The 26189-nt window shown below is 43.8% G+C and overlaps 1 protein-coding gene and 1 long non-coding RNA gene across 5 annotated transcripts in view; one reads left to right on the top strand and one right to left on the bottom strand.

Moving 5' to 3' along the window:
• KIAA1328 (KIAA1328 ortholog) overlaps positions 1 to 26189 on the bottom strand; it is a 228403-nt gene that overhangs the window by 196124 nt on the left and 6090 nt on the right. The window contains exon 1 of one of the 3 annotated variants that reach the window (XM_053408983.1): positions 2350 to 2484. The exons of 1 other annotated variant lie outside the window; for it this stretch is intronic. The gene's annotated coding sequence lies outside the window, so the exon portion shown is untranslated. Of the gene's footprint in view, positions 1 to 2349; positions 2485 to 26189 lie in introns of those variants that run through there. One more of the 3 variants, XM_053408981.1, reaches the window with a different exon arrangement.
• Positions 533 to 24918, top strand: LOC128423628 (uncharacterized). Of its 2 annotated transcripts, XR_008332808.1 has the most exons (5): positions 533 to 1868; positions 3925 to 4474; positions 5393 to 5651; positions 19097 to 19250; positions 24784 to 24918. It is a non-coding gene; the product is annotated as an uncharacterized LOC128423628 (long non-coding RNA). The 2 variants fall into 2 exon arrangements; XR_008332807.1 differs by lacking the exon at positions 19097 to 19250 and having other exon boundaries at positions 535 to 1868.

The raw sequence follows: 26189 nt of genomic DNA, 5'->3' as shown, positions 1-26189 counted from the left end.
CACAACAGCCCTGTGAGGGAGGCCAGGCTGACCTATATTTTCCTATACTTTTCCTCACAACAGCCCTGTGAGGGAGGCCAGGCTGACCTATATTTTCCTATATTTTTCCTCACAACAGCCCTGTGAGGGAGGCCAGGCTGACCTATATTTTCCTATATTTTTCCTCACAACAGCCCTGTGAGGGAGGCCAGGCTGACCTATATTTTCCTATATTTTTCCTCACAACAGCCCTGTGAGGTAAATTCTTCTCCCCTCCCCCACCTTCCCCAACCTCCTTTCCCTCAAGACTTTTCCTTCTGGTTTTCCCTTGGCAACCCTTTCCTGTTTTGTGGGGCCCATTGCAGTAGCACCCCCTCCTAAAGTGGTTCTCTGCTATCAACCTAGCTTCCTTCCGGGCTTGACAATCTCCGCAGCCAGTTATTTCCTCGGAGCCTAACCTGCCTCCCAGGGTCCTTGTGATGACAAAATGTGGGAGAAGATCATGACGTTCAACATCTTGCGCTCCTCTGAGCAAAAGTGGGAAATAAATGTATGAACAAAAATGTGCCAGGGCTACTTATTTTATTGCATTTTTATTACAAGTTTACCTCCAAGGAGCCCAATGTGGCATAGATGGTTCTCTCCCTCCTCATTTACCGTAATCACCGCAACAACACTGTGAGGTAAGTTAGACAGGCACTGACTGACACCCACCCACCCCCCAGTCACCTAGTGAACTTCATGGCCATGTGGGGATTCAAACTCTGGTCTCCCAAGTCTCAGCCAACACTCTAGCCACTGCACCACACTGCCTCTCCTTTGACCTTGCTATGGCATAAAATCCTGCCTGGACCGTCTCATGTTTTGGACCTGACCTTCGGAACACTTGCCCCCCAAAATAAGTTACCTTTGCTTGGAGGAAAAATACCTGCTACTTTTTCCTCTTTTTAAAGGCATGCCTTCTCCAAAGTGTACATGGCTCTTTTAATAGTGTAATCTTCTGTTTTGCCCTTGGGATATTTCTAATCTAACATCCAGGCTTTTAAGACAGAATTCCCCGTTTGATCTAGGATTTGGTTCAGGCCCCTTCAGAACCTGCCGCTCACTCATCCCTCGAAACCTTTGTGCAACCTCCGTCCCCCGTCCTGCCTGTGTTCCCTTTGATCTCAGGAGAACCAAATTTATTCTGTTTATAATTTGCCGGCTTGTTAAATGCTCCCGTGGCAGTGGTGCGGAGGAGGAAGGCCCCGCTGGATGACTGGCCCTTTCCATAAAGGAGATCTGTATTTTCGTATTAAGGCTGGAACTAAATGATTTTAGGCGTGAACCCCAGAATAGAGCACCGGAGACTGTTTTGCAAGGAGCCCAGGGGGATGAACTAAATGACCTAATAGGATTTCCCCCATCTTTTACCTTTGATGCTTCAAAGGGCTCCCTAAGGGTGGGGCCCCCTATCTGTCCTCTTCTATTTTCCATGCAGAAACCTAAGATCTGCCTGCTTGATAGCTTCCAAACACTGTGTGCTGTGCAGCGACTTTCTTCCTCTAATTCTGTCTTCCCCAAAACCAGTGACCTCTGGGAGATTTGGAGCTGATGGAAGCTGTAATGCAGTGGTGTCATGGACCGGCTGGATGCAGAGAAGTGGTGGGAGCCACAAGCTGGGGAACCCTCAAGGGAACCCCCAGGGGAAGAAGGCTCTTAGAATCAGAATCAAAGAAAAGCCCTCAATGACTAGGACCCAAATTATCTCAGGGCCTTCCTGATTCCTGGTTCTTCAATCACTGAGAATCTCTGGTGGTTCCCAGCACCCCCAGTTTCATCTAGTCTTCACTCGGGATGTACCCTTTAGTGTGACAAGCCAAGCCCTGTGGAACTCCCTGCTACTAGAGGTTTGTCAGGAACCAGCCCTCCCTTCCTTCAGAGATCTTTGGAAAGCTTTGTTTGGTTGTACATTTACAAACTCAGAGGTGTGAGCTTGCTTTTGTCGTGTAATGTTACTGATATTAGGTGTAATTTGAAACAAACATATGTCTATCAACAGAAAGAAAGCTTTCTCTTTTCTGATGTTACATATTTGTTAGAGTTCAAAATCCCTCTTTGCAACAACAGGTCATGGAGAACTGTAGAATAATAGCCAATGCTCCTGAAAAGAAGCATGCATGCAGTTTCTGGCAATATTCCCAAAAATTATTTTTATACTATACTGAAATGTTTAATTTTATATTTTTTCCCCCGCCACACTTGCCATTCTCCCCTGCCACCCCCTTTGAGAAACACTACTCTCAGGGGTGTTAGACTTGTCACCACCAATTATTCTCCCTCTGTTAAATTGGGCTATAATGATGAACTGAAGAATCAGGGGAATCTCACCTGCTGTTGGGTCCTGCTTTGAAGAGCACCCTCCGTGTGTGCGACGCACCCTTCCTCTCGATGCTGCCGCTCTGATAGCTGTTAGTTTAGGAGGCACGAGTTTTCAGGGCATGTAATCCAGGGCAGCAGAGAACCGGACATAGCAATGACATCAGGCAGCAGGCAGGCAGCTCAAGAAGGGGAGCAATGCAAACCTGGACAGAGCTGGCTCTGCGGATGCAAAGTTATAGATGCAGCAGGGCAAGGGGTCAGTCTTGACATAGGCCGACAAGAATGCTGAGGGGAAGAGATGATAGGGCTCTCAGACAACAGCTGGATACTGCAGGCCTGTTTCTGTCCATCGGGGCCAAGCAAAGTATAGGAGAAAGACAAATGCTGGAAGCAGTATAACGGACAAGAGGGCCAGCTGCACATCAAGGCTTGTTTGTTTATTAAATTTGTACACTGCCCTACACAACATAAAACCACAGTATGAAAAGCACAAAATACAAGTTAAAAATAAAAACAAGAAGAACAAACCAATAACAACCTCCCTTGTTTGCAGGCTAGCACACTCCACAAAGCAAGGATGCCCTCCAGATGTTGGGAAAGGATTGTAGTTTAATGGTAGAACATCTGCATTACACGCAGAAAGTCCCAGGTTCCATCTCCATCATTTGCAGGTAGAGAGCTTCCCTACCTGAAACCCTGGAGAGCATCTGAACCCTGGAGACAATGGTGAACTGGGTGGCCCAACAGTCTGGTTGAGCATAAGGCAGCTTCCTATGTCCCAGTGTTGCAGTACTCCAACTCCCATTTCTGCACATATAGAATCCTAGCTGCTATTGTTACATACAGAAACAACTTTAACTAATTATAACTGACCGCAGGTCATCACAACCAAAAACTGCAGTATCTAGCTCACCTTGCAATGATAAACCCTAAATTGAGACAAGACAATTTAAGGAAAATTCACCAGAAACTATTCACTTTGGTTATTGTTAGTGGCTGCGTACATGCCATAACATTACAGCACATGACCCCCCCTCCCCCCCAAGAATCATGGGAACTGTGGTTTAAACCTAAACACAGTGCTATTGGTCCCAGTGCAACACATGACTGGCTTATCCTAGAGATCACTGCGTGCAAAAACTTGCGGTGCCAGAAGATGTTGAGCCTAATATTTACCCTGAAATCCCAGCCACCTTTGCCCAGGACAATGTAAGACACCCTGGACTCAGTCATTCAAACAGTTACGTTGAGACTCAGTTAAATTGTCCTGTACCCTAGGGCCCCTCTTTTCAAGTTTGTCTAGATCACGGAGCACCAATTGGTAGAACAGTGTGATAGATGGGTTGGAATTAGGTGAAAGGAAGGAAGATTCGGGTTTAAATTGCTATAAAGGCTGATCATTAGATCCAAACATATCACGTAGCTTGATATTGTGCATGAGCTTTTACACACTTTCTGCTGTGGTGCGAAAGGCATTATAACGAGGCTTGGGCACAAAACCCAGTTCTAGCTGTAAGACCTGTTCTTCCTCGGATGTTGAGGTGTGGGAAGAGTTGTAGACCATTAATATCTCTTCCTTTGCAGGGTACGTCTGCCCCCTTGAAAATCCTGTTTATCGTTTCTGAATCTGTTTCTGGAGTAAAGGACGTAAAGTGGAATATCGTTCATCTATGGCCGACTGCGATCTGATGCTAAGAGTCACTAGCAGACCTGGTTACGTTAAAAGACCTGGGTCTAGAGTCAGGCTAGTTACTTATCCAGACCTCATGGCGAGTTCTTTTTGCTGAGTTGCTCTTCAGATGCCCTTATGTCCAAAGGGGCTCCAAGTGAGCTAACCAACCAGCGGGCCATTTCCCCTCTTGCAGGATGGCTTTCTTCTTAAAGAAGAAGAAGAAAAGTTCATCAAAAGTTTATCCAGTTAATTTACAAGAGAGTGTCGCCCAGGACCCTGCTGCCCAAAGAACATACCAACTCTTGCCAGTGCTGGTGAAGCCTCCTCAAGCATGTGCAGAGGCCTGGAGGAAGAACCAAGTCCAGCCAGTTGTTTTCCCTGAGTTACTACAGCACCAGGCCAGTACAGTTCAGCGGGTCAGCAGCAGACCAGACGAAAAGCATTCTGGGCCAGTGTTCCCAGGTGAGTAGGCAGAACCAGATCCCTTTCGGGTTCCTCTTCAAGGCCTGCATCATACGAGGTTGGTGTCTCTCTTGGTTTCCTTTTATCTCTGGGCACAAGCCCCACCCACCCCGCCCCTGAATAAACATAGTTTAGAGGTCTCGGGCCCTAAGGAAGTCAGATTATCCTCTACCAGGGCCAGGGCCTTCTCAGTGATGGCTGCGACCTGGTGGAATGCTCTGTCCCATGAGACCAGGGCCCTGCAAGATTTAACCTCCTTCCGCAGGGCCTGTAAGACAGAGCTATTCTGCCTTGCTTTCAATTTGAACTGATCTTTTATTCCCCTTCCTTCCCTCCCTCTCCCCTTTTTATGACGATTACCTGCTCTGGGATCCCACACCTAATTCTCCCCTGGTCTCCTCACTGGCCCAAGTAGGACTAATTTAGCCAGCTAGCCCTGGTGATCATCTAATGTTTATTGGATGGATTTTCCCCCTAAATTGATTTTTGAATTCTGAATTTATTGTTATTCATGTTTCATACTGTATTTTATGCTTTTTGTTGTTGTTGCATAAATTAATTGTTTTAATTTTGTTGTTAGCCGCCCTGAGCCCGGTTTTCTGAACCAGGAAGGGCGGGGTATAAATAAAAAATTATTATTATTATTATTATTATTATTATTATTATTATTATAGCATGTCCATGGCTACAGCCTGCACCAAAAAAATCACACATATCCACTGTTGTGTGGACCACAATGGCGCAAAAACGTGGTTACAAAGCACAGATCCACATGGATCCTCAGGATTTTTGCATTGGGCTACTCCAAACTCACCGTCAAATCACATGTCTGTGGCCACAGCATGAACCACAAAAATCATATATACACTGTTTTATTCAGAACATTTTTTTTTCTTGTTTTCCTCCTCTTAAAACTAGATGCGTCTTATGGAGCAAAAGATACAGTTTTAGTTTGGCATTTGTGTTCCCTTTTAATAAGAATAATAAGTGCTGGGGAGGCGAGAGATTCACACTGTGGCCCGAAATAACAAGGTGGAGCCAGTAGTCTTCCCGGAGCTGGTACAGCGCCAGACCAGCACCCTTCAGCCAGTCAACAGAAGGCCAGACTCCAGGCAGCAGCGGCACTTGCCCCTACTGAAAAAGAAGAGCCCCAAGGATTCTGGGCCACTGTTCCCAGGTGAGTAGGCAGAACCAGATCCCTTTCGGGTTCCCCTTGGCAAGGCCTGCGTCATACAAGGCTGGGGTCTCTCTTGGTTTCCTTGATCTCTGGGCACAAGTCCCACCCACCGCACCCCTCCTTTTTAAAGAGACAAGTAACATGGAGCAGGGACTTCTGGGTGGCTGCCCCCCTTTTGCATTGCTTAGGATTGGACTAGGTGGCCCCGCAGGTCCCTTCAGATGCTACAGTTCTATGATCCCTGTTCAGATACGGCATGTATCCACTCATTGCAACAGTCAAGAAGCCCCCTGACAAAGAACTTGCCCTGTTTTTTCGTGTATAAGATGAGGTTTTTGTGGAGTATGGTGGTTAAAGGGTTAACCCCTAGTGGTGTCCTGTATCTGGGGGTGGAGCTTCGTGTCAGTTCTTTGTGAGTTACTTTCAGTTTTTACGCTGAGAGACGCTGAGACACAGAGCGTGTGTTTTGTGCTCCGGCACAGAGAATTTCTCCAAGTTCTGATGGATTTATTGCTTGTAAATAAACGCTGTTAAAGAGAGAAGAACAGCTTGTGGACTCTTCCTTACTCGTTCTCACACAGAGGCAACGCTGCGACTCTGCGTACTGCTTAAGGTAGCTCCTGACTAAAGCCTGCGCTGAGAAACACAGCAGAAGTTTTGCGCAGAGGGAGTGTACTGGACACGCAGTTATTCACAGGTTATGGGAAGTAACGTTTCTTTTGCCGGGTGTGAGACGAGACCACAAGGAAAGAGGCCAGCTTTGAACTCCTGCCTGAGAAGGGGGCAGTCCTGAGTTCGCTGGTGAAGCAGGAGCTTGCAGCAGACTGCATCTTCAGAGGACCAGCTGGCAGAAGCGTGAGTAAAGTTTATAAGCCCCAGGGGAAGATGGCGCAGGCTCAAGAGGCTTTTAATGTGCCCTTTGGGAAGCTAACTGGCCCCAACTGGGATGAGTGGTCCGTCAGAATGACATACTGGCTGCTGGGAGAACAGCTCTGGTCTTGCATGCATCCCCCACTACCTCAAGCTGCTGAGAAAGCTAGTGAGGCTGTGCTGGTCCCGGGGGGGGGGTTACCGTGTGGCGTGGTCTGAGTCCAGTCCTGGGTCGAGGGTCTGGAACCTGTCTGTCAAGGGCGAAGCGGGGTCCAAGGCAAGGAGCCGGGCGTGGTCAGGAACTCCGGAAGAGCAGGACAGGGTGCTGGCAGGAACAGGTTTCCAGCGATGTTGCTCCCACAACCTTGGACTGGGCTGACTGGCCTTTATCTCCTCTGGGGCCTAGGGCGGTCCCGGCCCACAGGTGACTCGCCTCTCCTGGCCTTAAGGCGAGCACTCCTCCTGAGAGAACTTAGTTCCCTCCGCCTCTCTGCCCTGAGCCTCTGCAGCTCAGGAGAGGCTGGAGGGTTACTGGACCCAGAGGCAACCTCACCTTCCCCTGACAGGGCTGGGAGAGGAGCACCTGCAGGCAATGGGTCCTCAATCACCTCCAGAGCCAGAGTGGATTCATCTGGTGTCTGCTCCTGAGGATCCGGCACAGGTGCGGGCCCTTCAGATTCAAGGCCCTGCCCTGGCTCAGCCGGCTCTGGAGGCGGGGACTCCTGTGCAGGCTGGGATTCTTCAGGTTGAGCCCCTGAATCAAATTCCCAGGCCGGGACTTCTGGGTTAGCGCCATCGACTAATGGCGGATTCCCTCTGAGCTCCGGAGGGAATCGGCTCCGCAGGATCGGGTCTTGCCGCTGCGGCGACGCAGGGACCCTTAAAAATCACAGGCGGTGAAGCCTGTGAGCGTGGTGACTCGGCGGGCACCATTTGCGCCCCCCCCCGAGCTGCGAAGGAGCCTTTTTAAAGGCTTCAGAACGGGGACGGGGTGAGCGGCGCGGTGCTGAGAGTCGACTGCTTCTCCTGCGGAGTAAAGCCGCACTGCCGTTGTCGGAGAGCGCTGACTTCTTCTTGTGAGCAATTGGACTTCAAAGTAACAACCCGTGAGTAGTACGAAAATTGGAATTGTAAAGGAAATTTTTTATGAATTAGGCACGATCGGGGAAGGTGTAAACAGGAAGTCCGCCTCCCCTCCTTGTAAATAATTTAAAGCAAGGACCTACTAACTAAGGTCGAGAGAACCCTTTTTTTTTTCCTTCTTGGGTAAAAGACTTTAATTTCACGGTTTGGCTGCATAAGAAATCTTTCTGGAGGAAAAAGAGCTAATTTTGGGAGCTGAAGTGCCACCCTCCCGGACCCGGGAGTGCTCCGCGAGAGAGCCTGTTGATGAGGTACTGAAGAGTTTGACAGCTGTCAAATTAGCTGTCAAGACGGAAAAAGAGAACTTTGTTTCTGTTGCTTCTGCTGGTTATATTTGTTACAATTTTGCTACAATTTGTTGAAAACAAGGAAGAGCTGATACAAACTAACTTGATTTTTGGATTTGAACTGGAATGAGTATCAAGGAACCAAAATCCCTCTAGAGGGGGTTTTGGGACATTACAAGAATGGTTGGAGGAGGGAAAATTCAGGCTGAATTGGACAGAGCATTTGTTCTCTTGGGAAAGTTACAAGGCCAAATTGATGTTTTGGCTACAAATGTTACAACTCTGGACTCAACTGTAAACAACATCATTGAATTTGATAAGGATTTGAATCAGGAAGTCTATTCAACTGGACAAAAAGAGAAACTTGAGAGCTTTGAGAATTTGGAGAAGGAGATATATGTTGTCTCTGAAGAAAAGGAAGGAGGAGCTGTAATTTTGCAGATGACAAAGGAGAGCTTGAGGCCTGACATGATGGTAACAAAGGAAAATAAAAACTTGATGTGGAAAATCTGGCCTGAATTGGAGATTGAAAAATGGAGAGATCCCCTTATGTGGAGATCTGAAGACCTAAGGATTACAAATTTGCTTAAGGTGGAAGTTGGAGCTTTGGGGACATTTGGACTTGAAAGGAGTAAGAAACAAAATTTGGGCTCCACTTTTAAGTATGGAGGTCTGGCTGGAAGAAACATGGATCCTGTAGGGCCAGAGCTTCTCCGAGATTTGGTGTTTAATATCAAGGACTATCAAAAAAACCGGCAGAGAGGAATTGAGAGAGAACTAAGAACCTCGGATGTGAAATCTCCAGGCTAATAGTAGACTAAGACTGATGGACATGTTTCGGGGATTGAAACCGGGAAAGGGGGGGAGGGAGTTTGGGAATCCAAAGGGTACATAATTATAATCTGTTCTGTTTTTATTTTGTTTTTGTTATGTATATGAAAATTGGGAAATTCGTGGAAGGGAATTTGGGTCGACTTTAGAAAAAATATTTTAAGAATGAGTACTGATGTATAAGTATTGATGTTTAAGTTTGGATAAGGTAAAATTGGTTTTTTTTAAATGAACTAAGTTAAATGAAAATAAGGTTAGCAAAAATAAATTGAGGAAATGGATGAAAGAGAAAAACTAAAATAATAATATGTTAAATTAAGTATAGAAATAGGTTAAAAATTATGGATAAGGATTTGCTGAACTAACAATTTGAATTGGAATACAAGGGGAGGTATGAGGAGGTCAGGGAAATATGTTATTGAAAAATAAGTATTGTGAACTTTATGTGTTTTTAAACTTTTTTGCTTTTTCCTTTTTGATTCTTTTTTATTGTATTAAATTTGAAAACTTTAATAAATATTTTTTTTAAAAAAATGAATCAGATTCCCAGGCCATCACAGAGGCAGACGTGGCTGCAGCTCTGGAAAAGGAGCAGTGGGTGCTGGGCATACTAAAAGCAAGCGTGGATGCTTGGCTTTTCCTCATGTAGAGGGCATTAAGGAGTCCCAGGTCGCTTGGCAGGCACTGGAGAAGGTGTTTGTAGCCACAGTGGGAGCCAAAGACCGAGAGGAGACTGTGAGCCCAGTGGGGGCTGAAAGGAGCCCAGTGAGGGCTGAAGGCAACGTTCCTGGAAGCTGTTCCTATACTTCAACACATCTGTGCGATGAACAGGGAGAGGCAGAGAGCTGGGAGGAAAGCAGTGGCAAGCTGTTCCTCAGGAAGCTGGGCACCCAGGAGTGGGGGTGCAGACAGCAGCTGTAAGAGCTCTGTGAAAGCCAAAGTCTCCAAGAGTTGTTTTCGCCATGAGAGCTGTTCTGCAGAGGCTCAGGAATGCAAGGTCAGCCGGCAGAGAAAGCAGATAAGCGACGGTTCTCAGACAGGGAAGTTTGAGAACACCGGCAGAGGTCCTAGTGGGGGGCGGAAGTGTTTCCATGACAACGTTGGAATGTCAACAATCAGCCACTCTCTCTTTTATTGTGGACACTGGAGCGACTCACGCTCTAGTGCCATCTGGTGGGCTTCTTCGAAATTGCAAGTCTGTGAAAAGTGGACGATGTGTGTCACTGACTGATGGATCAAAGAGACAGTTAACTGAGACTGGCATGTTGTATTGTTCTTTTCTAGATCATGAAGTCCAAGCTTTTGTGGTTCCTGAGATCACCAACTGTCTTTTAAGTGTGTCCATTCTTGTAGCCTATGGCTTCAGTGTAAAGTTTGCAAATAACGTGTTCTTTTTTCAGGGATGGGAAGCTATACAGTACTGAGTGCAAAGATAGGCTGTTCATGGTGGAGATACCTATTGCTAATTTTGCTGTTGCTGAACCTCCTGAAGAGGCACAAGTGCAGTGCGCAAACGTGCCACCACACAATGGCTGTGTACATCTTTGGCACAGGAGATTTTCCCACACAGAGTGGTCCTACGTTAAAAAGGCCCCAAGAATACTGAGGGGTGTAAGTTTAAGGGATGTGACAAGTTCTTAGATTGTAGAGCCTATAAACAATCTAAGGTAACCACATGCACATATCCTAGATCCACTAGAAAGACCAGCAGGCCCTTTGAGCTTGTCCATGCAGATTTGTGTGGCCCCATGCAGGTAGCATTTTTGGGTGGATCCAAACACGTTCTGTTGCTGATCGATGATTTTTCGAAAAACTCATGTATTTTTACAATCTGACACAAGAGTGAGGCTGCTGCGTTGATTAAAGATTGGATCACAGCAGTAGAGTTAAGATTTTCCACGAGATTGGTGTCCTTTCAAAGTGATAGAGGGGCAAAATTCACTGGGTCTGCACTGCAGAATTTATTCCAACAGAAGGGAATTAGTCACAGGCTGACAGCACCGCACAGTCATCAACAGAATGGTGTTGCTGAGCGTAAGAACAGAACACTAGAAGAGGCTGCGGCTGCCATGCTGTTTGACACAGGCCTGCCACAGCGCTTTTGGGCTGAGAGTTATAAATGTGCGGCCTTTGTACAGAACAGAGTGTTCAGTGCAAGTGTAGGGGACATGCCCTATTTTCTGCTGCACAATAAGAAGCCCAAGGTGGATTTCTTGCGTTTTTTGGCTGTGAGGCTTGGGTCCTCATTCCAGAGGACAATCACAGAAAGGGTGAACCAAGGTCCAAGAAGATGATCTTTGTAGGGTATGAACCTGGGTCCAAGGCTTGGCATTTCGCATATCCAAGTGGCAATCAGTCTCGGCTGCTTATTAGCAGTAGTGCTGAGTTCTGTGAGCAAAGTGGGTGGAAACGCCTGCATGGGAACCCAGATGTTCTTTCAGAGCAGTTTGACTCAGATGAGGAAGAAGAGGAGAAGGAAAATGAACCTGTTGCTGAGGGACAGAGTCTGCAGCCACAGAGTCCAGAACAGGAGTCTCCAAGGGAGAGGATCAGAACCCCTCCACAGGTCTCTGTCAAGTCTGAGCCAAAGAGTGAGCCATCCTCGCCTACAAGTCCAATTGCAAGACACAAAAGGCGCAGCAGGTCAGAGGGGGAGTTCTCTGACACGGGGGATGGTTTGTCTGGCCCTAGTGAGTCAGAGGGGGTGCCAGAGTTCACGCTGAGGAGATCAGCGAGGTCAACCAAGGGGATGCCACCTGACAGGTATGAAGCCACAAGTGTGGGGGGGTGGCTAGGTGTGGACCTGAATCCTTTGAGGATGTTCAGAAGTTGCCTCAGGAAGAAGCTAGCAAATGGCATGAGGCGATGCAGCAGGAGATGAGCTCAATGGAGTCTCTGGGTGTGTTCTCTCTCACACAGTTGCCGGCTGGCAAACAGGCTGTGAGCAGCAGATGGGTTTATCACCTTAAACCCACAGAAGCTGGAGAACCACGATATAAGGCTAGGTTAGTTGCCAGAGGTTTCACGCAGCGGAAGGGAATCCATATCACAGAAGTGTATACTCCGACTTCCAGAAGTCAAACTCTGTGCATGCTCTTAGCTGTTGCAGCACAAAGAGGTTGGAAGGTAAACCACTTTGATGTGGATGTCGCCTACTTGAACTCAGACCTCCAGGAGGAGTTGTACATGCTTCCTCCTCCAGCGTTTGAGGCCAAGGGGCAAGGCATCATGTGGAGGTTGCACAAATCTATTTATGGTTTATGTCAATCTGCCAGAAACTGGAACATGTATCTGAATGAAGCCTTAGAGAAGTTAGGTTTCAGAAGAAGTGTTGCTGATAGCTGTCTGTACCTTAAAGGGTCAGGAGAGACACAGGAAGCAGTCCAAGTCTTTGTTGACGGCCTCCTTTACATGGTACAGACAGGTAAACGTGGAGAAGTTTGCTAAGGAGCTTGGTAAACAGTTCAAGCTCAAGTAGCTTGGCGCTGTTCGATCGTACCTAGGCGTAGAGGTATCTCAAACAGAGGATGGAAGTTTTTTGCTCAGCCAGAAAGGTAAGATTGAGCAACTGCTTCAGAAGTTCAGGATGTCTGAGTGTGCAGGGGTGAGGACACCTATGGAGACTGGCTACGTGAAAGACAGTCAGCAAGTAGAATGCGCTGTCTTCGAAAATTCTGAGCTCTTTCAGTCAGCTCTGGGTTCTCTGTTGTATCTGTCCCAGTGGAGCAGACCAGACATAGCGTTTGCTATCAGTCATTATTATAAATATCCTTTATTAGGCATATCACACCTCACATTAACAAACAAACATCATATACAGACTGTATAAAATACGGGCTCAGCGAACACAATTTATCCCAGTCCTATTCTTAACTCCAAAAAATAAATCAATGTACATAAATAATATAATACAACACAGCAACATCACCTACCATTAAAACCACTAAGTCTCTTTATCATGGCCCATTCTTTCTTCATGGACAGCACTTAAAAATTCAGCCGCTATTAAAGTAATTTGATCATCGCTGTCCGCCAGCAGGTCCTGAACAGTTGGTTGTGTAAAAAACTGTCCATTAAATTTTAGGGCCTCAAATAATTGTCTTCTGGCATAGCTGCCAAAATCACAGGAAAAGAATATATGCTCTAGAGTATCGGGTTCCTGTTTTCTGCATTTACAGAGACGCTCTGATTCTGGGATAGCTAAGTATCTTCCTCTCACTACCGCCGAGGGAAACATGTTAAATCTGGCCAACATAAACAGCCTACACGATTCATGTTTCTTCAGATTTGTCATGTATCCCTTTTGGAAATCTCTACACAAAGGGAGATTTAGGTGGATAGGAGAGCAGGTGCTGCGCTTTGCAACCTCAAGCATGGCGAGAACACTTTTTTCTGTGAGGGTCTTCCTGATAATTTCCCATATATCTTTGGGATCAGAGATTTCAAAATCAGTTAAAGTGAGCCCTATCGAATCCAGTTTTCTCCTACAAATCACTGATAGATTGTAGATTGCCCTATCACTTAAAAGATCGTAAAGTATAGTATTAGGGGATAGGGCTCTATAATGGAGGAAGATCCAATATTTCAAGGTCCTCAGCCATGCCCTTACTGATAAAGGCAGTATTCCCAGCTCACAACATATTGTTTCATATTTTACAGAGTTTGCAAGTCCTAATAATGACCTCAAAAGGGATGCGTGAAATTTATCCAACCTCTTGAGGTCACCTGAAATCCACACTGGTGTGCCGTATAGAAGTTGGGCACAGAGTTTCATGTCAATCACTTGCAATACAGCTGGAATAAATCTGTTTCCTACTGGAGAAAAAAAATAGGATTTAATATGGTGGGCTGTCACTTTGGCCTTAGCTATTGCAGCACATATATGTGTATTCCAATTCATATTATTTTTGAATGTGATTCCCAGATAATTGAAGTGCTTAACTTCCTGTATTAGATGTCCATTAATTATACAGCCTTTTGGGTTCCCTCTCTTTCTGAATTGCATAATCTTTGTCTTATCATAATTAATTTTGAGATTATTGAGAGAGCAGTAGTTTGAGAAACTCTTAAATAATTTTTTTAAACCCAAAACAGAGCGTGAAATAATTACAGCATCATCTGCATAAAGTAATAAAAAGAGTGGGCTATTGTTTAAATAAGGAGTATGAGTGGTTGCATTTTGAAGAAATAATGGTAGGTCAGATAGAAATAAATTAAATAGGGTAGGGGCCAAGATACAGCCTTGCCTAACTCCTCGATTATTCAGAATAGGACCTGCAAGTCTACCATCTTTTGATACTTTAACATATATTTGGTTATTAGAATGTAAACTTTGAATCAGTGTAAGTAGATATGGGTCGATACCAAGGTGTTCTAGTTTAGTCCATAGTTTATTGCGGTCGACCGAATCAAAGGCACTTTTTAAATCCACAAATGCCACAAAGAGTTTTCGTTTATTTCTCATGACATATTTATCCACAAGATGACTTAACACTAGACACTGGTCAAGAGTTGACGAGCCTGCCTTAAAACCAGCCTGCTCTTTACCAGGTAGACCTTTTGTCAGCATCCATTCTTCCAATTTAATAAGCAGAGATTTGGCATAGATTTTACTTATGCATGGTAACAAACTTATAGGCCTGTAGTTCTCTTGGCAATTCCTATCACCTTTTTTAAAGATTGGTACCACTATTGAGTTGTTCCATGACTTAGGTACAAGAGCTGAGTGATAGATAGAATTAAAAAGCGGTACAAGTTTATTGGCCCACCACTCTACATCTAATCTCAACAGGTCTATTGGAATGCCATCCATACCAGGTGATTTCCCTTGCTTAAACAAAAAGATTATCCTTTTCATCTCCTCAACAGTAATTTGAAATTGTGTGGTTTTTGCCAGAGTAAATTTAAAATTTTCCTTTTTACAAACTTGGTGATCATAAAAAACGGCAGTAAAATGTGAAATCCAAGCCTCATCGCTTATATTAGGGAAATCAATGATATCTTTTATTGAGAGAAGTGACCAAAAAGTTTTGGTATCTTTAATTTCTAATGCAGTAACAATTTTAGACCATTTGGCTAGTGCGAACTCAGATTTTTTTTCCAGGAGCATGTTCTTAAAAGCTTTTTTCATTTCAAAATAAGTCTTCCAGAGACCTTGAGAGTTGGTAATATAGGCTTCTTTTAGACAAGTTCTAAGTTCTTTCTTATAGTTAATGCAATCTTTATCAAACCAGTTATACTTATTTGAAGGTTTGTTGCTGAACTGAGGGTCTAAAAAAGAAGAAAATAAATCCTGGATAGTCTTATAATAACAATCATTATCCTCCAGGGGCATCAAATTTTGGTTAGCCACAGGTTCAAGAATAACTGGGTTATTTTCAAATACTGCTAATAGATCCTCCCTATTTTTATCACTTATATAAACTCTTTTGGCATAGGTAGTCTTATCAATACTAATAAGAGGACTAATATCATTATTTCTAGGATTCATGAACATCTCTAAAACTATTGGGAAGTGGTCACTTTCTGAGCGAGGTACAACTGTAAAAGAGGCAACTTCATTTAACATTTCAACGGAAACTAGAGAATAGTCGATTACGCTCCTACCCCTTTTGGAGCTGAAGGTAAAATTTCCTGGAATATCTGGCCACATTGAGCCATTCAAAAATGAGAGGTTAAATTCTAAAACCAATTGTAAGAGTTTTCCTCCCGCTTTATTAATAATGATGTCCTTTGAATTCCTCCCTATTCTCAATGGAAGAGGGGCGTCTTCAGCTAGATTTGAGACATAGTGTTTATAGAGAGCTGTATTATCTGATCCAATTCGAGCATTGGTGTCTCCCATTACAATCAGGGGGATATTTGGGGATTTACTACGTATTAAATACAACTCTTCAGAGACTATATTCCAACCATAATCTGGTCTAATTTCTAACTCTAAGGGAGGAAAATATATATTTAAAAGAAGAATTTCCCTGTAAACAATGGAAAATGATAATAGTTGTGCATACTGTCCAATATTTCTGATATAATTAATTTTAAGGTTAGAGGACTGTTTGATACCACAGATCAAACCAGCTTTAGGGCGACCTTTTGTTGACATTTTAGTAGCAGGTAAATTATAAGTAATAAAATTAGGAATATTTAAAGGTTTAAGAGACCAGGTTTCCTGCAGAAGTATTATATCATAAGACTCAAGAAAATTTATAAAATCAGAATCAGCTAATTTACATGAGAGTCCAGCTACATTCCAGGACATAATAGAAAGAGTTTGGAGAGATCTTTGATTTAAGGGTGCTAGTGAGGTATGCGTGGTGCATTCCGGATGTCACACCAAGTTCCTCTGATTCTTACTATTAGCCCTTTCATCGGGTTCAGATAGTTCAGATGCTAATTCGATGATGTTTAAAGATGTATTCAGTATGCTCACATTTGAGGAGGGTGGAATGCTAAGATTGCAACCTGGCGCACCCATGCTGGGGACTTGATTTGGGGAGCCCAATTCAGTCTCATTTAATTCTCTCATTTTATCCCATGCTAATGTAGTGACCAGGTTTGCCTCTGAGATGGGTTGCATGCGAGCTGGGTTATAGGAGGGGCGTTTCGATTCCAAGATCTGAGAGGATGGATTCATCTCCGCAACAACCAATTGGCGTGGGGTGACGGAGGGTTTCCCGACCCATAAATCCAGCTCATGACGATAGAAGCATGAAGCCTGATCTGGGACATAATCAGATATGTTTTGGTTGTGTGGTCCCAGTTGGTCCTTCGTCAGCTTTGTCAGACAAGAACGAAGGTTATTCAGTCTATCGAGTATTTTGTTCTGAGTTTCTTGGGGGAGAGCGCAGTAGGAGTTAATTAAGTTATTTTCAAAACTATCGAACCCGTTACCTTGGCTCGCCTCATATAAAGTCCCAGGAGAGTCTGGTCTTAGAAGATCATTAGTAAGTAACTCTGGATGGTGATTAGGCGAGTCCTCATTGGCTTTTATATCAATTAAAGTGTGGTATTCAGCCTTTTGATGAGGTGCTGCAGTCGAGGATTCAGGACTGGGGAATAGTGGGATAGGAGAGGCCTCATTTTTAAAGTATCTTGATATTTTTACACCACTTGTCTTTAGGTGTTCTCTGTGTTTATATATCAGTTTTGCCAATCTCCGATCATGGAATGTAACCACCGCCCTTGCAAGCAAGCCATCAAAATATAGATATTCCACTTTGTCCAACTCCGAGGGATTATTCAAAGTACCTGGCATGTATGCCTTAAGGAAGTTCAGTAAATGGACTTTGCGATCCTCTTGTGATATAAATCCTGGAGGCTTAGGATAGCTTGAAAAAACAAGCTTGTTTTGAAGCAACACCAGCTTCCAGTTCTTATTTGTTGGAATGCTCTCCTTATTGGATTTGGAGTTGTCTATGGTTAAAACGTAGGACCATGGGTCTTGGGGCAATAAATCTTGCTTAGGGCTTGGTGGTGGAGCATGCGCTGAAGGTTTTAGACAATCCAGAGCTTTATCAGCACAGACGTTTGGGGGCAAATCTTGTTTAACTGACTTCTTGGCTAAAGACTTCACCAGGTTCCCTCTAGTCCCAGAGGCTGTTGTGCTCTCAAGTAGGTTAAAAAGCTTTTTAAAAACCATTTTTTTTTATAATGCACTGACTTAAAATTTTTTATGTTTTTACTTTTTTTAACATTCTTTACAACTATGGATCTTCTTTTACAAGCATTAGCTCTGCAGGCTTTCTTACCCTTCCTTAATGGGCCACTCCTACAGAGGGTGGAGGCGAGGCCATGCTTACTTTCCGATTCTGCAGGCATTCCGACGGGTTTTCTCCAGAAAGTTTTACAGGAGTCAGCCATGATGGCAAGAATTTTTGTGCAAATGTCCAGGTAGGACTTTATGGATTCAATGTCCTCAGTAAGCAGCACCAGCCATTTGATGATTGAGTCTGCTCAGCAGGGAAGCGTCATCTCCAAGTGTGCAGGCCTGGAATGGTATCAAACAGGTGCTGTGTTACCTGCAGGATACCAAGGACTTCAGCCTTAAGTTGTCAGCCAGAGTTTACGTCAAGCTGGCGTCGTGGGTGGACGCTGATTGGGCTAATCTTGCAGATCGCAAGTCCGTGTCCAGCCTAGTGGAGAAGTTCGGGAACTCAGTAGTTGTGTGGAGGTCCCGGAAGCAAAGTCTCATAGCGCTTTCATCTACTGGAGTTCAGTGTGCTTTCTGAGGTTTGCAGAGAGCTGGAGTTCTATGTGTGTTCAAGAGATCTGCAGGCAGGTTTGCCTGTCATTGTTTACAAAGACAATCAGCCTTGCCTCAAATTGGTAGAATCTGGGCAATTTAAGGCCAGGACCAAGCATCTAGACATTCATTTCCAGAATGTGTGTCAGAGTGTTCAAGAGGGATTAGTTGCGCTGATATACTGTCCCTCAGCCAAGAACCTTGCTAATGGTTTTACAAAACCATTGACCTTCCAGCGTCATGGTGAGTTCTGTGAAGGTCTGTGGGGTAAGCTGTGTTGCTTGTTTCCCTCCAGATGCAGGGCAAGAGGGGGTGTGGAGTATGGTGGTTAAAGGGTTAACCCCTAGTGGTGTCCTGTATCTAGGGGTGGAGCTTCGTTCAGGAAGCTGCGTCAGTTCTTTGTGAGTTACTTTCCGTTTTTACGCTGAGACACAGAGCGTCTGTTTTGTGCTCCGGCACAGAGAATGTCTCCAAGTTCTGATGGATTTATTGCTTGTAAATAAACGCTGTTAAAGAGAGAAGAACAGCTTGTGGACTCTTCCTTACTCTTTCTCACATGGAGGCAACGCTGCGACTCTGCATACTGCTTAAGGTAGCTCCTGACTAAAGCCTGCGCTGAGAAACACAGCAGAAGTTTTGCACAGAGGGAGTGTACTGGACACGCAGTTATTCACAGTTTTCTACCCCAAAAATCATGTGTCAAATTGGGGCTCCTCTTATACATGGGTAGTGCTGAGGGGGGATGGACGGTTGGTTGTAGCCACTAGGAGGAGATTTATTGTAGCCACTAGGAGGAGATACCAGCGGTGATTTCTTTGCTGTGGAAAGGGCTGTTGTTGATTGGCTGCTGCTGTGGCAATCAGGCAGTGCAATTTGATTAATGGCTACCCCCCCAAAAAAAGCTCAAAAACTCTGGGCAATCCCCCCCAAAAAAAGCTTGGCAATCTCCCCCTATTCTCTAAATATTGAGTACCCAAAAATAGGGGGCATCTTATACACAGGGACATGTTATACACGGAAAAATACGGTACCTTTCCCTCTCATCCGCCTCATTTACTCCTCTCTCTCTCTAGAACTCTCAGATGAAAACTTTGGGGAATTGTTGACGGTAAGAAGATGCTGGGAGGTAGAACATTCAGAGAAACTTTGGAGATGATGGATGAAAGGGAAATTTTAGACACCATCCTCCAAGACCCCCATCCACTTCCCCAGGTGTGTGTGATGCAGGTTGGTTGATTGAACTCATGAGCTTTCCCGTTTGTTATGAGGAGATATGCTTAAATTATGGGGTTGCTAAAATGCATATACAGTACCTATAAAGATGTGACTGTCCAACGAGGCCTTACAAATGGGGGGGGAGAGAAGGCAAGCAAAATGTGAGGTGAACTATTTAAAATTTTAAGATATGATGCTGTTACGGTTCTACACTCAATGTGCCAGCAAATTTGGAAAACTCAGCAGTGGCCAGAGGATTGGAGATCAGTCTACATCCCAATCCGAAAGAAGGGCAGTGCCAAAGACTGCTCCAACTACCGCACAATTGCGCTCATTTCACACACAAGCTTATGCTTAAAAATATACAAGGCAGGCGGACCGAGAACTCCCAGAAGTGCAAGCTGGATTTCGAAGGGGCAGAGGAATCAGAGACCAAATTCCAAATACGTGCTGCATTATGGAGAAAGCTAGAGAGTTCCAGAAAAACATCTACTTCTGTTTCATTGAACACCCAAAAGCATTTTGACTGTGTCAACCACAGCAAACTATGGCAAGTTCTTAAAGAAATGCGAGTGCCTGATCACCTCATCTGTCTTCCGAGAAATCTCTATGTGGGACAAGAAGCTACAGTTAGAACTGGATATGGAAGTACTGATTGGTTCAAAAACTGCTTATTTAACTTATATGCAGAATTCATCATGTGAAAGGCTGGACTGGATGAATCCCAAGCCGGAATTAAGATTGCCAGAAGATATGCAGATGAAACAACCTTGATGGCAGAAAGTGAGGTGAATTAAAGAACCTTTTAATGAAGGTGAAAGAGGAGAGCGCAAAATATGGTCTGAAGCTCAACATCAAAAAAACAAAGATCATGGCCACTGGACCCATCACCTCCTGGCAAATAGAAGGGCAAGAAATGGAGGCAGTGAGAGATTTTACTTTCTTGGGTTCTATGATCACTGCAGATGGTGACAGCAGTCACAAAGTTAAAAGACACCTGCTTCTTGGGAGAAAAGCAATGACAAACCTAGACAGCATCTTAAAAAGCAGAGACATCACCTTGCCAACAAAGGTCTGTATAGTTAAAGCTATGGTTTTCCCAGTAGTGAAAACTTTGATTTAAAAGATGCTTGGAGATTTAAGCATCCTATAAAAAAGATTTCACCCACTTTTCAGAACCGAACCAATCTGCCAGTAGCATAGATACGCTATGGATTTTGAAAGAAATACTGTGGAGAATAGTGATAATACAGTCAAAAATAATTTCTGACCACAACCCCATGATGTTAACATTAAAAGAGGACAGATAGGGGGGCCCACCCTTAGGGAGCCCTTTGAAGCATCAAAGGTAAAAGATGGGGGAAATCCTGTTAGGTCATTTAGTTCATCCCCCTGGGCTCCCTGCAAAACAGTCTCCGGTGCTCTCTCCTAGGGTTCACACCTAAAATCATTTCGTTCCAGCCTTAATACAAAAATACAGATCTCCTTTATGGAAAGGGCCAGTCATCCAGCGGGGAAAGTAGCAGGTTTTTTCCCTCCAAGCAAAGGTAGCTTAGTTGGGGGGGCAAGTGTGCCGAAGGTCAGGTCCAAAACATGAGATGGTCCAGGCAGCATTTCATGCCACAGCAAGTTCAAAGGAGAGGCAGTGTGGTGCAGTGGCTAGAGTGTTGACTGAGACTTGGGAGACCAGAGTTCGAATCCCCACTTGGCCATGAAGTTCACTAGGTGACCAGGACGGGGGGGTGCCTGTCAGCCTGGCCTACCTCACAGGGCTGTTATGGGGATTGAATGAGGATGGAGAGAACCATCTATGCCACCTTGGCCTCCTTGGAGGAAAAGGTAGGATAAAAATGCAATTTAAAATTAGCCCTGGAGCATTTTTGTTCATTACATTGATATCCCACCTTTTTTTTTTTTAATATATTTATTGAAATTTTCAAAAAATATAAAAAAAACAGAAAAGAAAAAAAAGAGAAGAAAAAGAAAAAGCAACAGTTGAAAAAATTTACATTACTTGCTTTCCATACCCAATTTCCTTGACTTCCCCACACCTGCCCTTCTTGTATTCCAATTCCAATTTTTAGCTCAGCAAATTTTTGTCCCCACACTTTACCTTGTTTCCTCTGATTCATTTTAATTAACCAATTTTAACTTATAAACCTCAATCTTTATATTTCAAAACTTATTCTTCAAATACTTTTCCTAAATTCACCCCATCAATTTAATTAACCCATTTTAACTTAAAAACCTCAATCTTTATACATCAACACTTATTCTTAACAATCTTTTTCTAAGGTCGGCCTCAAATCTCTTCCCCAAAATCCCCATTTTTAAGTTAGTGGCAAAACCAACTTAATTAAAACAAAATATATTTGTACACCCTTTGGATTTCCGAAGCCCTACCACCCCCTTTCCCGGTTTCAAACCCCAACCAAAGTCCATTAGTCCATCTGCAATCAGCCTGGCGACCTCACATCCGAGGCACTTAACTCTCTCAATTTCTCTCTGCCGGTTTTTTTGATAGTCCTTTATTTTAAATTCCGAATCTCAAAGAAGCTCTGTTCCAATAAGGTCCATATTTCTTCCAGCCAGACCTCCATATTTAACAATGGAGCCAAGATCTTGTTTCTTACTTCTCATAAGTCCAAATGTCCCAAAGGCTCCAAATTCCACATTAGCCAAATTTGTATTCCATATGTCTTCAGATCCCCATATGAGGAGATCTCTCCAATTTCCATTCTTCACTTCCAACCAAGTTTTCATCATCCTGTTCTTATTTTCCTTTGTGTCCAACTTAACAGGCCTCTGGCTCTCCTTAATCGTCTGCAGCATCACAGCACCTCCTTCTTTTTCCTTCAGATCCTCATGTTCCTCTTTAAACACATCCTCAAATGCCTCAAATTCCTTCTCTTGTTCGGCTGTAAGGATTTTTGGATCAACAACAACACTTCCCTGTTCATCTGCAGGAACTTGAATCATATCCCTTCCAGGCTCAGCAACTTTATTTACTGTTCCCTTCAGTATTGTGACATTCACAGTCAAAACATTTGTCTGTTCCTGCAGTTTTCCCAGGAGAGAGAAGGTCTTTTCCAGTTCAGCCAGTATTTTTCCACTTACAGCCATTTTTGTAATGTCCTGAACCCCCTCTAGAGGGATTCTAGTTACTTAATGTCTTCCAATTCCACCCAAAAGCCAAGTTAACCTTTTCTTCTTTATTTTAACAATTTGTTGCCAAATTGTAGCAAATATAACCAGCAAAGTCAGCAAAAACAGAGTTTCCCTTTTCTTCCAACTTTTAACAGCTAATTTGACAGCTGTCAAAATCTTTATACCTCTTCCGCAGGCTCTCTCACCGATCGCTCCCGGGTCTTGGGGGAGGGGTGAATTCCGTTCTCAATGTTAGCGCTTATCCTCCAGCACAATCACTTAAATTGCCCCAACGTAAAGTTAATTGCTTTTCTCCACAAAAAAGAAAGGTATTCTCGCAACTTTAGTAATAAAATCCTTGCTTTACGATGTTTACAAGGCGGGTAGGCAGACTTCCTTTTAACACCTTGCCCATTTGTGCCTAATTCCCAAAGATAAAATTTCCCTTTTAAGTCCAATTACCGTGTTACTCACGGGTCGTTACATTTAATCCAAAAGTTCAAAGGAAGAAGTTAGCGCTCTCCGTCCATGGCATGCGGCTTCACTCAGCAGGGGAAGCAGTCGAACTCTCAGCACCACGCCGCTCTCCGTCCCCCGTTCCAGAGCCTTTAAAAAGGCTCCTTTGCGGGTCGGGGGGGCGCAAATGGTGCCCGCCAAGTCACCAGGTCCACAGGCTTCAGCGCCTGTGGTTTCTAAGGGTCCCCGCGTCGCCGCCGCGGCAGAACCCGACCCCTGTTGAGCCGATTCCCTCCGGAGCTCGGAGGGAATCCGCCATTAGACGATGGCACCAACCCGGAAGTCCGATATCCCACCTTTGCTCTGAGGAGCCCAAGATGGTGCACGTCATTATCTTCTCCCACATTTTGTCATCACAACGACCCTGTGAGGCAGGTTAGGCTGAGAGTAAATAACTGGCTGCGGAGATTCTCATTATGGAATGAGAAATGTTTTCATCAGAGAAATGTTGGAGGGTATGTGGCTGCAGCATCTGCCTTCTCATCTCCCTGTGTCTGTATCTGTGGCATCAGCATCAGCCGGCCGCAGCCACCAGCTTGCCCTTGCCTTCTCCATCACAGATGTCTTCTAAGACATTTTGTCACTATTATCTATGTGTACCACAGCCGCAAACAGAGGCCCAGCAACACTGCCACATCCACAGTTATGCTATGGAACTCACTGCCACAAGACGCACAGGTGGCCACTAGCTTGGATGGCTTTAATATAAGATTGGACAAATTCGTGGAGGGTGGCTTTGCTCTGATGGCTCTGCTCTGCCTCCATAGTTGGAATATATATAAAAAACAAAAAGCATTGTCCAATAGGACCTTAGAGACCAGCTAGTTTTTTCTTGGTATGAGTTTCCGTGTGCATGCACACTTCTTCAGATACGCATGCACATGAAAGCTCATACCAAGAACAAACCTAGTTGGTCTCTTAAGGTGCTACTGGACAATTTTTTAATAATAATAATAATAGTAATAATAAATTTTATTTATATCCCACCCTCCCCAGCCGAAGCCGGGCTCAGGGCGGCTAACAACAATAAAACAGTACAACACTCTAAAATCATTCATTATAAAATTAAGTCAAATCAAACCGATGGCAGCCATTGGGCCAGAGCTCCGCGAAGATTGCCAAATATTTTTTCTATTTCTACTACGTCAGACCAACACGGCTACCTACCTGAATCTAGATCCATAGTTGGAGGCAGCAATGCTTCTGAATACGACTTGCAGGAAACCACAGGAGGGTTCCAATTTAACAACTGGTTGAATATTTTTTGGATTGATTTTTTAAAATTGCATTTGTTAGATTTGCAAATGTTAAATGCTTTTTTAAAAAAAAATGATTGGTCCTTTTTCATCTTTAATTGTACTCTGGTGTATAAATATTATATTGAGTTGCATTGTCAAGTCAACCTTTTGGGACTGTTAAAAGAGGAAATACCCTTTAATATAGTCTCGATTCTTGTAGAGGAAAGGAACACCATGTAGAGTGAGTTTTGAGGCTCTTACCGGTCAGCAGTAACAAATAGAGACAAAAACAATATTAAAGCAAGGCAACAATTAAGCCTGATCGTTTATTGCAAATAAAAGATCTGTCACATCAGGGTCCCTGCTCAGCGGAGGAGCAACCCGAACAAAAGAAAACTCAGACATTTATACCTTTCATTTTCCATACAGAAGAATGAGCAAGTGAAAAAAAACAGAGGACGTCAGACTTGGTGCGGCATGAGGGATTTACAGGTAAATCAGAAGGGCAAATAGTTGTTAATGGTAGCATTTGTGGATACTTGATTTCTATGGTGTAGACAGTGTATACAAAAGGATTTAGGCAGATTCCTGTTTTTCCCATGTTTATTGATGGCTATGTATTGTTTGTTTTTCTCATTTTGCAGGAAGACTTTGAGTGATGCCTAGAGCAGATCGATAAGAGAGGAAACGAAGACAAGATTTTGGGTATTTCCCGGTACTTTGAATATATAAGTGTGATTGTATAGCCTTGTTTTGAATAAAGTCATTCAACTTGTGAATTGGTGTGTGTGTGTGTATACTGTAGACTTTGCAGATGGCACTGTATAGCCACGGACAACTATGACATTTCTTATTAGTATCAAGGTTTTGCAGATACATTGGTACAAATAAAGAAATGCACAAAATTTTGTCAGCATTGAAAAGTAAAGATACAGAAGGTAACAGATACAGTAATACAGATACGTGAGATTTCTTTTTTAAAAAAATGATTTTTATTAAGTTTCCATTTACCGAATTACCAGATTACACATATCATACCAATTAGTCCAAATTATATCAATCCACATCATAAAGTCCAAGTATTTTCCGGATTATAAATTTTTGTGGGGGATACCCATGCTTCTCGATTGGCCGGAGTCCATACATCTATATTTCTGCTGCTTTCCTGATGTTTTCCAGTCCCATCTTCTCAACTCTTTGTCGTTACTCATTTTCCTTTTCTGTCACCTCCGAGTTCTCTCCACAAGTGGGTTGAAAGAAACAGTTTATATCTCTGTGTGGGCTTTTGTAATGCTCTCTCGTAGATCTCTCACAGAAATCCAATAATCAGGACATTCGTTCGAGCAGACGCGCCATCTTGTCACTCCGATGAAATACAGTCTAAATGTCCGCTTGTTAACTTTCCAGACCCGCTGCCTCATAAATTAGTCCTCCAGGAGGGTAGCCTTTCAATTTTTACGATCCCAGGCTGATAACCGATCCGCGGCTTTGCCTCCCTAGACCTTATATCCTGCAGCAAAGGTCTGCCTGTCCATTCAAGTCCGATTTCTTACTGCGTCAGAGACTCTTTTCTTTTCCAGATCTTTCACAGAATAAAAGCTTCAATTCATATTATTTTTTCCCTACACAGTTCATTTTTTATCCCTCTTTCAAATTAGTCGTTGAGATGGTTCTTTAAGGGGGAGGGTTGTTAAATTAATCACATGAAAAAGTAGCAAGTCTTTCCCCCCCTTTCCGTTCCGTTCCTCGTACTAAAATGTCTACCATTCTCTGATGTTAACTCTGTTCCTTCCATCCCATTCTCAGTGGTAAAATTATTAGCAGATCGAAACAGAGACAGTTCTTTAAGGGGGAGGGTTGTTAAATTAATCATGTAAGAAAGTAAAAAGTCTTTTCCCCCCCTTTCCATTCCTTTCTGTTCCACCTACCAACATATCTGCGATTCTCTGATGTTATCTCTATTCCTTCTATCCCAATCTTCTCATCTCAGTGGTAAAATAATTAGCAGATAAAAACACTCCTGACCTCTCTTGAAGCATGTGCGTTTACT

Source organism: Podarcis raffonei, chromosome 11, assembly GCF_027172205.1.
Source record: "Podarcis raffonei isolate rPodRaf1 chromosome 11, rPodRaf1.pri, whole genome shotgun sequence".
NCBI classification, from domain to species: Eukaryota; Metazoa; Chordata; class Lepidosauria; order Squamata; family Lacertidae; genus Podarcis; species Podarcis raffonei.
The sequence above is the reverse complement of the archived record's forward strand: the minus strand, read 5'-3'. Positions and strand labels throughout refer to the sequence as shown.